Raw genomic sequence first — 10,868 nt, forward strand, 5'->3', positions numbered from 1 at the left:
GAATTTTTATCCATCACTCATTAAATTATGACACTGCATGACTTTATAAGCCCTGACTGAAATAGCATCATTATTAAAAGGTTTATTTTTTAAATGATTGGAAATATGGGTATTCTGTTTGTACTTCACACACTTTTATATTATTTGGATTTTTTTAAGCAAGAATATATCAACTCAGTTTAACTGGAGTTCCTTTACCTCTCAGTTATATGGCAATTTTAAATGTTTGTCATGCCTAAGCGTTGTTAATCATTGAAGGTGGGTGATGGACATGTAGGTTCATTATACTATTCTCTCTGACCTTATGGATTATAGATTATTTGACAATATCCAAATAAAAAGTTTTTTAGAGAATGTATCATTTTGGTAATTTAAGATATGCAGTTCTAGGGAAATAGGTTTTCTTCAATCCGTACAAGTTTATAATTTGATAGTATACAAGGTGTTAATCACAATTCCTTACTTTGTTTTAGAACCTGAAACTTGTATGAAATGCTTCGTTTGACATGCTCTGTATGGAAGGAAAAATCAATAAAGCAATAATGAAAATAAACTCCAAATAAAGTTGTTTACAAATATTGGCATTTCATTGACTTGAAGCAGGTGTCTAAAAAATGTACCCTGGGGCCTGTTGAATTACCACCCAAGAGTTAAAATCTCTTAAAATGGACCACTTAGGGTGCAGCTGCCCTTTCAACCATTACCATAAAATGCCTGATCTTGCTGGGTTTTTTAAGCACTTACTCTTTCTAATAAGAAGAAAACCTAACACTTCTTGAGTCCCCAATATGTAAGGAGTGTGCTAAGTGCTTCACAATCATTACCTCTTTTAATTCTTATAGAACCATGGGGTAAGTATTTTTATGCTCATTTTACAGAGGAGAAAACTGAGGTTAAAGGAGGATTAGAATGGAAGATCCCACAGCAAATTACTGCCTGGGTTGGGATTGACCACAGGCAGTCTGGCTCCAGAAACAATGCTCTTAGCCCAATCGAAAAGGATAAACAAGATAAAAATAAACCCAAATTGTGTGTGGTAAAGTGAGGCCAGACAACCTTAATAAAATACATTGAAAATAAATAATTAGCAGATGTGAAACACTCTGCAAAAATATCATTTTAAAGTACTTCTAGGTAGATCATCCCTTTGATCCTAACACTATCACAGACAAGGGCAAGCCCCCAAATTGAGGCCAGGAAGGGCTAAGCTGGGAGCAGACTGGCTTATGAATATTTATCAAGGACAGAGTCTGAATGCTCACCCTGATCTTTTGAGTCCAAAACCGGATCTAATTCCATAACTTCCCAGCTACCTCTAAAGCATGGCTTTCAGGGTGTACTTTTTAACTTCGTGTTGTAATTATTTTGGCCTGTTTCTTCCCATATCTTTATAACCTCAAGTACTAAATTTTGAAAAATCTATTTTGGGGACAGGAAACTAGCCCCTCAGCCATTTTTGCATTTCCAAAGTCATTTGAGGTTCTGGTCTGGGGTAGGACTGGAACAAGAGTATTGCTTTAAAGCTCAGGAAGTGATTCTAATGGGCGCACAAGGTGCAGAAGTCCTGCTCCCAGAGGATTGCTGACACCCTCCCTGCAAACCTGAGTCAAGTTGGGCCAGGCACCATGCAGAACACAGAGAAACTCATCTCACAGGCACTCACCTCAGGCCGAGGGAACAAAACACTCAAGGTATAAAAATAAAAGAGCAAAAGTAAATCTGCTCTCTTAACTAAGGGAATACAGGAACTCCTCCAAGTCCTCCATACTATGGAGAGGGTATAGGAGATGGTGAGCACTTCTAGGTGCCTGGAGATAGATGCTTACAGGTGTGACTATAATGTCATTAAACTCTAATTATAGAGTTTATTAATTCTGAACAGATATACCTTGCGGTCCTAAAAGCTGCTTGTTCTAATCTGCGACATGGGAAAGCAGAGCATTTGTAAGAAAAACATGAACAACTATGAAGAACAGATTGCCAAAGGGGATTAACCTTTGAATCCACACCAGCATCATTTCTTGGCTATTTGTCTGCTGAGAATTATTGGTCAGCAATGAGATTTGATACAAGTGAAAATATCTGCAGTACTAGCCCAACCATCTAAAGGAACAAGTTGGGAAGAAAAGTGATAAGAGGGTAAAAAGGAAGGAAGTAGGCATTGAAAAGGGAGGATGTACACCCATTAGGAGGGCTGTCATCAAAAGATTGACGTCCCAAGTGTTGGTGAGGATGCAGAGAATTTGGAACCCTCATACATCACCGGTGGGAATGTGAAATGGCACAGCAGCTTTAGAAAACAGTTTGATGGTTTCTTAAAAAGTTAAACATACACTAACTACATGACCCCACAATTCTACTCCTAGGAATACACGCAAAGAAATGAAAAGATTTGTCAGCACAAAGCTGAGAAGCGAATATTCATAGTGAAACTATTAATAAGAGCCAGAAAGTGAAAGCAATCCAAGTACCCAGCACCTGGTAAGTTATAAACAAAATGTATGCTATGGACTGAACGTCTATGTTCCCCCAGAATTCATCTGTCAAAACCAAATCCCCAGTGTGTTGGAGTTTGGAGGTGGCATCTTTGGGAGGTGATTAGGTCATGAAGGTAGAGCTCTCGTGAATGGGATCAGTGCCCTTATAAAACAGACCCCACAGATATCCCTCACCCCTTATGACATGTGAGGGTGCAGCAAAAAGACAGCCATCTATGAACAAGGAAGTGGGCCTCACCAGACACCAAATCTGCCAGCACCTTGATCTTGGACTTCCCAGCTTCCAGAACTGTGAGAAATAAATTTCTGTTGTTTATAAGCCACCGGTCTGCGGTATTTTTTTAGAGCAGCCCTAACAGACAAAGACAATATGCTACATTCATATAATGGAGTACTATTAGGCAACATAAAGGAATGAACAATTGATACATATGTGTGGATGGATCTCAGAAGCATTATGTCAAGTGAAAGAAGCCATACTCAAAAGACAACATATAGTTTAATTGCGTTCACAGGAAATTTCTAGAAAAGGCAAAACTGTAGAGACAGAAAGCAGATGAGTGGTTCCCTGAGGCTGGGAGTAGGATCAGGAATCAACTATAGACGAACACAAGGGAACTTTTTTTTTTTTTTTTTTTTGTGGTACGCGGGCCTCTCACCGTTGTGGCCTCTCCCGTTACGGAGCACAGGCTCCGGACGCGCAGGCTCAGCAGCCATGGCTCACGGGCCCAGCTGCTCCGCGGCATGTGGGATCCTACCGGACCGCGGCACAAACCCATGTCCCCTGCATCGGCAGGCGGACTCTCAACCACTGAGCCACCAGGGAAGCCCTAACACAAGGGAACTTTTTGAAGTGAAAGAAGTATTTCAAACTTGGATCGTGATGATGATTGCACAATTGCAAAAATTTACTAAAAGTCACTGAATTATCCATTTACAGTGAGTGAATTGTACAGTATATAAATTATCCCTCAATAAAGCTGTTAAAAGTAAAAAATAAATAAATAAAGGTAAGAGAAGAAGTGAAGAATAGGAAGTATGGAGACAGTAGGAGCATTCATGGAATAGGAGAAAAGAAAGACATGCACAAATTCACAAAGAAGCCATATCACCACAGACTGTGGACATAGGCATAGTGCTTCCTTGCCTTCTGTGTTTTATCCTTTATGTTAAGATTTTAGACAGAGATCCGCTGCTGCTACCGTGGCGGGCAGACCTTCAGGAGGCAGTGGGTGGCGATGGCCGAGGCCAAGAGAAGATGGCAGATGGTGTGGACCACACACATTTACGTGGATGTGGGCAAAGAGTTCAACCAGGAAGCTGAATATGGTGGGCATGATCAGACAGATTTGTATGATGATGTCATCTCTTCATCTGCAAATAATGGAGATGCCCCAGAAGGTTGGGATGACATGGATACTCTCCCACCAACTATTGGTGATGATGTGGGTAAAGGAGCAGCATCAAATGTTGTCTATACTACACTGGAAATAGAATTGCATTGTATATTGGAAATCTAACATGGTGGACAACAGATGAAGACTTAACTGAAGCAGTTCATTCTTTGGGAGTAACTGATATTTTGGAGATAAAATTTTTTGAAAATCGGGCAAATGGCCAGTCAAAGGGGTTTGCCCTTCTTGGTGTTGGATCTAAAGCATCCTCAAAAAAGTTAATGGATCTGTTGCCTAAAGGAGAACTTCATGGTCAGAATCCTGTTGTAACTCCATGCAATAAACTGTTCCTGAGTCAATCTGAAATGCAGTCCAGGAAAACTACACAATCAGGACAAATGTCTGGGAAAGGTAAAGCTGGTCCTCTGGGAGGCAGTTCACATGCAGCATTTCCACAAGGTGGTAGAGGACAGGCCTGTTTTCCAGGGGCTGTTCCTACTGGGGACAGATTTCTTGAACCAGCAGGACCAGGAGGGCCACCTCCACCTTTTCCAGCTGGACAGACTCCACCGCATCCTACCTTGGGTCCTCCAGGCCCACCCGGTCCACCAGGTCCTCCACCTCCTGGTCAGGTTCTGCTCCTCCTTTAGCTGGGCCTCCTAATCGAGGAGATTGCCCTCCACCACCAGTTCTTTTCCTGGACAATCTTTTGGGCAGTCTCCATTGAGTCCGCTTCCTCCTGCTCCTCCACCTCCAGTTCCAGGCTACGGCCCCCCTTCTGTTCCACCACCTCCACAACAGGTACCACCTCCACTTCCAGGCCCCTTTCCACCTCACCCACCTGGCCCTCTTGGGCCACCCCTTACACTCGCTCCTCCTCCATATCTTCCTGGACCACCTCCAGGTGCCCCACCACCAGCTCCACATGTGAACTCAGCTTTCTTTCCTCTACTAACTAACAGCGGCATGCCTACACCACATAGCTGGGGGCCACCACCAACAGATCCATATGGCCGGCCTCCACCATATGATAGGGGTGACTGTGGGCCTCCTGGAAGGGAAATGGATACTGCAAGAACACCATTGAGTGAAGCTGAGTTTGAAGAAATCATGAATGGAAATAGGGCAATCTCAAGCAATGCTATTTCAAGACCTGTGTCTGATGCCAGTGCTGGTGATTATGGTGCTATTGAGACATTGGTAACTGAAATTTCTTTAATTAAACAACACAAAGTATCTGCTGATGATCAATGCAAAGTTCTTATTAGCTCTGTGCAAGATTGCCTTCATGGAACTGAATCCCAGTCTTACGGTTCTGGATCAAGACATGAGCGATGAAGAGAAAGGGATCATAGTAGATCATGAGAAAAGAGTCGGCATCATAAATCCCACAGTGGAGATCGTCATGATGATTATTACAGAGAGAGGCAGAGAACGAGAGAGACACCGGGACCGGGACCGAGAGCATGACCGAGAGCGCGAGTATCTTCATCGTTAGAAGATGAAGGAAGACGAGCACCTTCCAAGACAAAACAGTCTTCATGGGGGAAAAATGATGCTTGTACAGCAGTTTGCTTCTTGTGATTGAACTGAACCTGTAAGGATTCATGGATAAAATGAACAGGAATAGATCTGAATAAAGCAAATCTGCATAAATGGTAACCAGTAGCTCTACTTTTATTTTTTATGTTGCTTACTTGTTTTATATGAAGGAAACCTGTGTGATTTAAAAAGTTATAGATTTTGCAACTTTATTACTGGTTATATACATTTGGCCATTATAATGGGCAAGCAATTGGGAAAAAAAACGTTAAGTAAATGCTTGTTTTATAGTAGTTTGTTCTTGTTAAAAATGTTCATATGATAATGACTGTAAACAGCACCACTTTGATTACAATAGATGTAGTGTTGTAATAAACTGTTTAATGGGGAAAAATATTTTAGACAAATTGCACACTACCAGAGTTTACAAAATTTTAGAAATATTTGGTATGAACACCATAATTTCAAATGCTCTAACAGCTCAAGAAAATAGGTGCAGTAGAACACCACATATATATCTGCCACTGCTTCTTTGTATGTTAGATTTCCCTGAGCATTTGGCTTCTTGATTTAACTCATACATAGTATATTACTTTTGCACCAAATGAATTATGCCAATGTTTTATGCCATTTTCAGTAGCTTGCAGTACCTATGGAGGCAAGTTGAATCACTTTGCTGTATACCTGGAACTAACACAATATTCTAAGTCAACTATAGTTAATTAATTATGCATCCTGCTAATTTACCAAATTCATTGATTAGCCCTTGTCATTTTCTGGTAGCATATTTAGGATTCTCTAGTATAGTATCATGTCATCTGTAAACAGTGACAGCTTTACTTCTTTTCCAATTTGGATTCTTTTATTTCTTTTTCTTCTCTGATTGCTGTAGCTAAAACTTCCAAAACTATGTTGAATAATAGTGGAGAGAGTGGGCACCCTTGTCTTGTTCCTGATCTTAGAGGAAATGGTTTCAGTTTTTCACCATTGAGAATGATGTTGGCTGTGGGTTTGTCATATATGGCTTTTATTATATTGAGGTAGGTTCCCTCTATGCCCACTTTCTGGAGAATTTTTATCATAAATTGGTGTTGAATTTTGTCAAAAGCTTTTTCTGCATCTATTGAGATTATCATATGGTTTTTATCCTTCAATTTGTTAATATGGTATATCACATTGATTGATTTGTGTATACTGAAGGATGCTTGCATTCCTGGGATAAACCCCACTTGAACATGGTGTGTGATCATTTTAATGTGCTGCTGGATTCTGTTTGCTAGTATTTTGTTGAAGATTTTTGTCCCTATGTTCATCAGTGATATTGGCCTGTAAGTTTCTTTTTTTGTGACATCTCTGGCTGGTTTTAGTATCAGGGTGATGGTGGTCTAGTAGATTGAGTTTGGGAGTGTAACTCCCTCTGCTATATTTTGGAAGAGTTTGAGAAGGATAGGTGTTAGCTCTTCTCTAAATGTTTGATAGAATTTGCCTGTGAAGCCATCTGGTCCTGGGCTTTTGTTTGTTGGAAGATTTTTAATCACAGTTTCAATTTCAGTGCTTGTGATTGGTCTGTTCATGTTTTCTATTTCTTCCTGGTTCAGTCTTGGAAGGTTGTACTTTTCTAAGGATTTGTCCATTTCTTCCAGGTTGTTTATTTTAGTGGCATATAGTTGCTTGTAGTAGTCTCTCATGATGCTTTGTATTTCTGCAGTGTCAGTTGTTACTTCTCCTTTTTCATTTCTGTTGATTTGAGTCTTCTTCCTTTTTTTCCTGATGAGTCTGGCTAATGGTTTATCAATTTTGTTTATCTTCTCAAAGAACCAGTTTTTAGTTTTATTGATCTTTGCTCTTGTTTTCTTCATTTCTTTTTCATTCATTTCTGATAAGATCTTTATGAATTCTTTCCTTCTGCTAACTTTGGGGGGTTTTTTGTTCTTTCTCTAATTGTTTTAGGTGGAAGTTTCGTTGTTTATTTGAGATGTTTCTTGCTTCTTGAGGTAGAATTGTATTGCTATAAACGTCCCTCTTAGAACTGCTTTTGCTGCATCCCGTATGTTTTGGGTTGTTGTGTTTTCATTGTCTTTTCTTTCTCGGTATTTTCTGATCTCCTCTTTGATTTCTTCAGTGATCTCTTAGTGATTTAGTAGTGTATTGTTTAGCCTCCATGTGTTTGTATTTTTTACAGTTTTTTTTCCTGTAGTTGATATCTAGTCTCATAGTGTTGTGGTTGGAAAAGATGCTTGATAAGATTTCAATTTTCTTAAATTTACCAAGTCTTGATTTTTGACCCAAGATGTGATCTATCCTGGAGAATGTTCCATGAGCACTTGAGAAGAACATGTATTCTGTTGTTTTTGGATGGAATGTCCTATAAATATCAATTAAGTCCATCTGGTCAAATATGTCATTTAAAGCTTGTGCTTCCTTATTTATTTTCTTTTTGGATGATCTGTCTATTGGTAAAAGTGGGGTGTTAAAGTCCCTTAATATGATTGTTTTGCTGCCAATTTCCCCTTTTATGGCTGTTAGCAGTTGCCTTATGTATTGAGGTGTTCCTAAGTTTGGTACATAAACTTTTACAATTGTTATCTTCTTGGATCAATCCCTTGACCATTATGTAGTGTCCTTCTTTGTCTCTTATAATAGTATTTATTTTAAAGTCTATTTTGTCTGATATGAGTATTGCTACTCCAGCTTTCTTTTGATTTCCATTTGCATGGAATATCTTTTTCCATCCCCTCACTTTCAGTCCGTATGTGTCCCTAGGTCTGAAGTGGGTCTCTTGTCTGTGTGTGTGTATGTATATATATATATATATATATATATATATATATATATATATATATATATATACATACACACACACACACACACATATATAAATACACACATATATATAAATATACACATATATATACAGATGTAGGCATATATATATATATATATATATATATATATATATATATATATATATACACACACAAGCATATATATGGCACTTGTTTTTGTATCCATTCAGCCAGTCTGTTTTTTGGTTGGAGCATTTAATCCATTTACATTTAAAGTAATTATCGATAGTTCCTATTACCATTTTCTTAATTGTGTAAGTATTGTTTAAAAATACTGTTAAATATTGTTTAAAAATTGTTTTTGTAGGTCTTTTCCTTCTCTTGTGTTTCCTGCCTAAAGAAGTTCCTTTAGCATTTGTTGTGAAGCTGGTTTTGTGGTGCTGAATTCTCTTAACTTTTGCTTGTCTGCAAAGGTTCTAATTTCTCCATTGAATCTGAATCACATCCTTGCTGGCTAGAGTAATCTTGGTTGTAGGTTTTTCCCTTTCATCACTTTAAATATGTCCTGCCACTCCCTTCTGGCTTGCAGAGTTTCTGCTGAAAGATCAGCTGTTAACCTTATTGGGATTCCCTTCTATGTTATTTGTTTCTTTTCCCTTGCTGCTTTTAATAGTTTTTCTTTGCTTTTAATTTTTGATAGTTTGATTAATATGTGTCTTGGCATATTGCTCCTTGGATTTATCCTGTATGGGACTCTCTGCACTTCCTGGACTTGATTGACTATTTCCTTTCCCATGTTAGGGAAGTTTTCAACTATAATCTCTTCAAATATTTTCTCAGACCCTTTCTTTTTCTCTTCTTCTTCTGGGACCCCTATAATTCAAATGTTGGTGTGTTTAATGTTGTCTCAGAGGTGTCTAGGACTGTCCTCAAGTCTTTACATTCTTTTTTCTTTATTCTGCTCTGTGGCAGTTACTTCCAGTATTTTATCTTTCAGGTCACTAATTCATTCTTCTGTTTCCGTTATTCTGCTATTGAATCCTTCTAGAATATTTTTAATTTCACTTATTGTGTTGTTCATCATTGTTTCCTCTTTATGTCTTCTAGGTCCTTGTTAAACATTTCATGTAGTTTCTCCATTCTATTTCTGAGATTTTGAATCATCTTTACTATCATTACTCTGAATTCTTTTTCTGGTACACTGCCTATTTCCTCTTCATTTGTTTGTTCTGGTGGGTTTTTACCTTGCTCCTTCATCTGTTGCATATTTCTCTGTGTCTCATTTTGTTTAACTTACTGTGTTTGGAGTATCCTTTTCACAGGCTGAAAGTTCATAGTTTCTGTTATTTTTGTTGTTTGCCCCCAGTGGATGAGGCTGGTTCAGTGGCTTGTGTAGGCTTCCTGGTGGAGGGGACTGGTGCCTGTGTCCTGGTGGGTGGGGCTGACTCTTGTCCTTCTAGTGGGCAGGGCCATATCTGATGGTGTGTTTTGGGATGTCTGTGAACTTAGTATGACTTTAGGCAGCCTCTCTGCTAATGGGTGGGGTTGTGTTCCTGTCTTGCTAGTTGTTTGGCATGGGGTGTCCAGCACTGGAGCTTGCTGGCCATTGGGTGGAGCTGGGTCTTAGTGTTGAGATGGAGATCTCTGGGAGAGCTCTCACTGATTGATATTACATGGGGCTGGGAGGTCTCTGATGGTCCAATACCCTGGACTTGGCTCTCCCACCTCGGAGGCTCAGGCCCGACACCTGGCTAGAGCACCAAGACCCTGCCAGCCACATGGCTCAGAAGAAAAGGAAGAAAAAAAAAAGAACAGATAGAACCCCAAACCAAATGGTGAAAGCAAAATTTAGTAGACAAAGAAACATACACACAAACTCATAAAAAGAAAACAAACAACAACAACTAAAGAAAAAAGACGTACAGAGAGAACCCTAGGACAAATGGAAAAAGCAAACCTAAACAGACAAAATCACACAAAGAAACATACACATACACACTCACAAAAAGAGAAAAAAAAATTAAAAATAATAAGATAAAATAAATAATAAAAATTTTTTAAAAAGGAAGAGAGGAACCAAACCAATAAACAAATCCACCAATGATGACAAGCACTAAAAAGTAAACTAAGGTAAACATAAAACCAGAAACAAATCAGGCACAGAAAGCAAACCCCTAGTCTACAGTTGCTCCCAAAGTCTACCGCCTCAATTTTGGGAACATTCATTGTGTATTCAGGTATTCCACAGATGCAGGATTTATCAAGTTGATTGTGGGGATTTAATCTGCTGCTCCTGTGGCTGCTGAGAGAGATTTCCCTTTCTCTTCTTTGTTCGCACAGCTCCTGGGGTTCAGCTCTGGTTTTGTCCCCACCTCTGTGTGTAGGCCACCCTCAGACATCTGTTCCCCACCCAGACAGGAGGAGGCTAAAGCAGCAGCTGATTAGGGCTCTCTTGCTCACTCAGGCCAGGGAGAGGGAAGGTTACAGTAGTCATAACTGGAATGCGGGACAAGCCTGCAGTGGCAGAGGCTGGCATGACATTGCAAAAGCCTGAGGCGTGCCATGTGTTCTCCTGGTGAAGTTGTCCCTGGATCACGGGACCCTGGCAATGGCGTGCTGCACAGGCTCCCAGGGGGCTGTGGGTAGTG

The 10,868-nt window shown here is 39.6% G+C and overlaps 1 pseudogene; it reads left to right on the forward strand.

Annotated features, from left to right (window-relative positions):
* Positions 1-3,756: 3,756 nt before the first annotated feature.
* LOC131757758 (cleavage and polyadenylation specificity factor subunit 6 pseudogene) lies at positions 3,757-5,390 on the forward strand (annotated as a pseudogene).
* Positions 5,391-10,868: the final 5,478 nt, after the last annotated feature.

The sequence above is a fragment of the Kogia breviceps genome, chromosome 5 (genome assembly GCF_026419965.1).
Source record: "Kogia breviceps isolate mKogBre1 chromosome 5, mKogBre1 haplotype 1, whole genome shotgun sequence".
Taxonomy (NCBI): Eukaryota; Metazoa; Chordata; class Mammalia; order Artiodactyla; family Physeteridae; genus Kogia; species Kogia breviceps.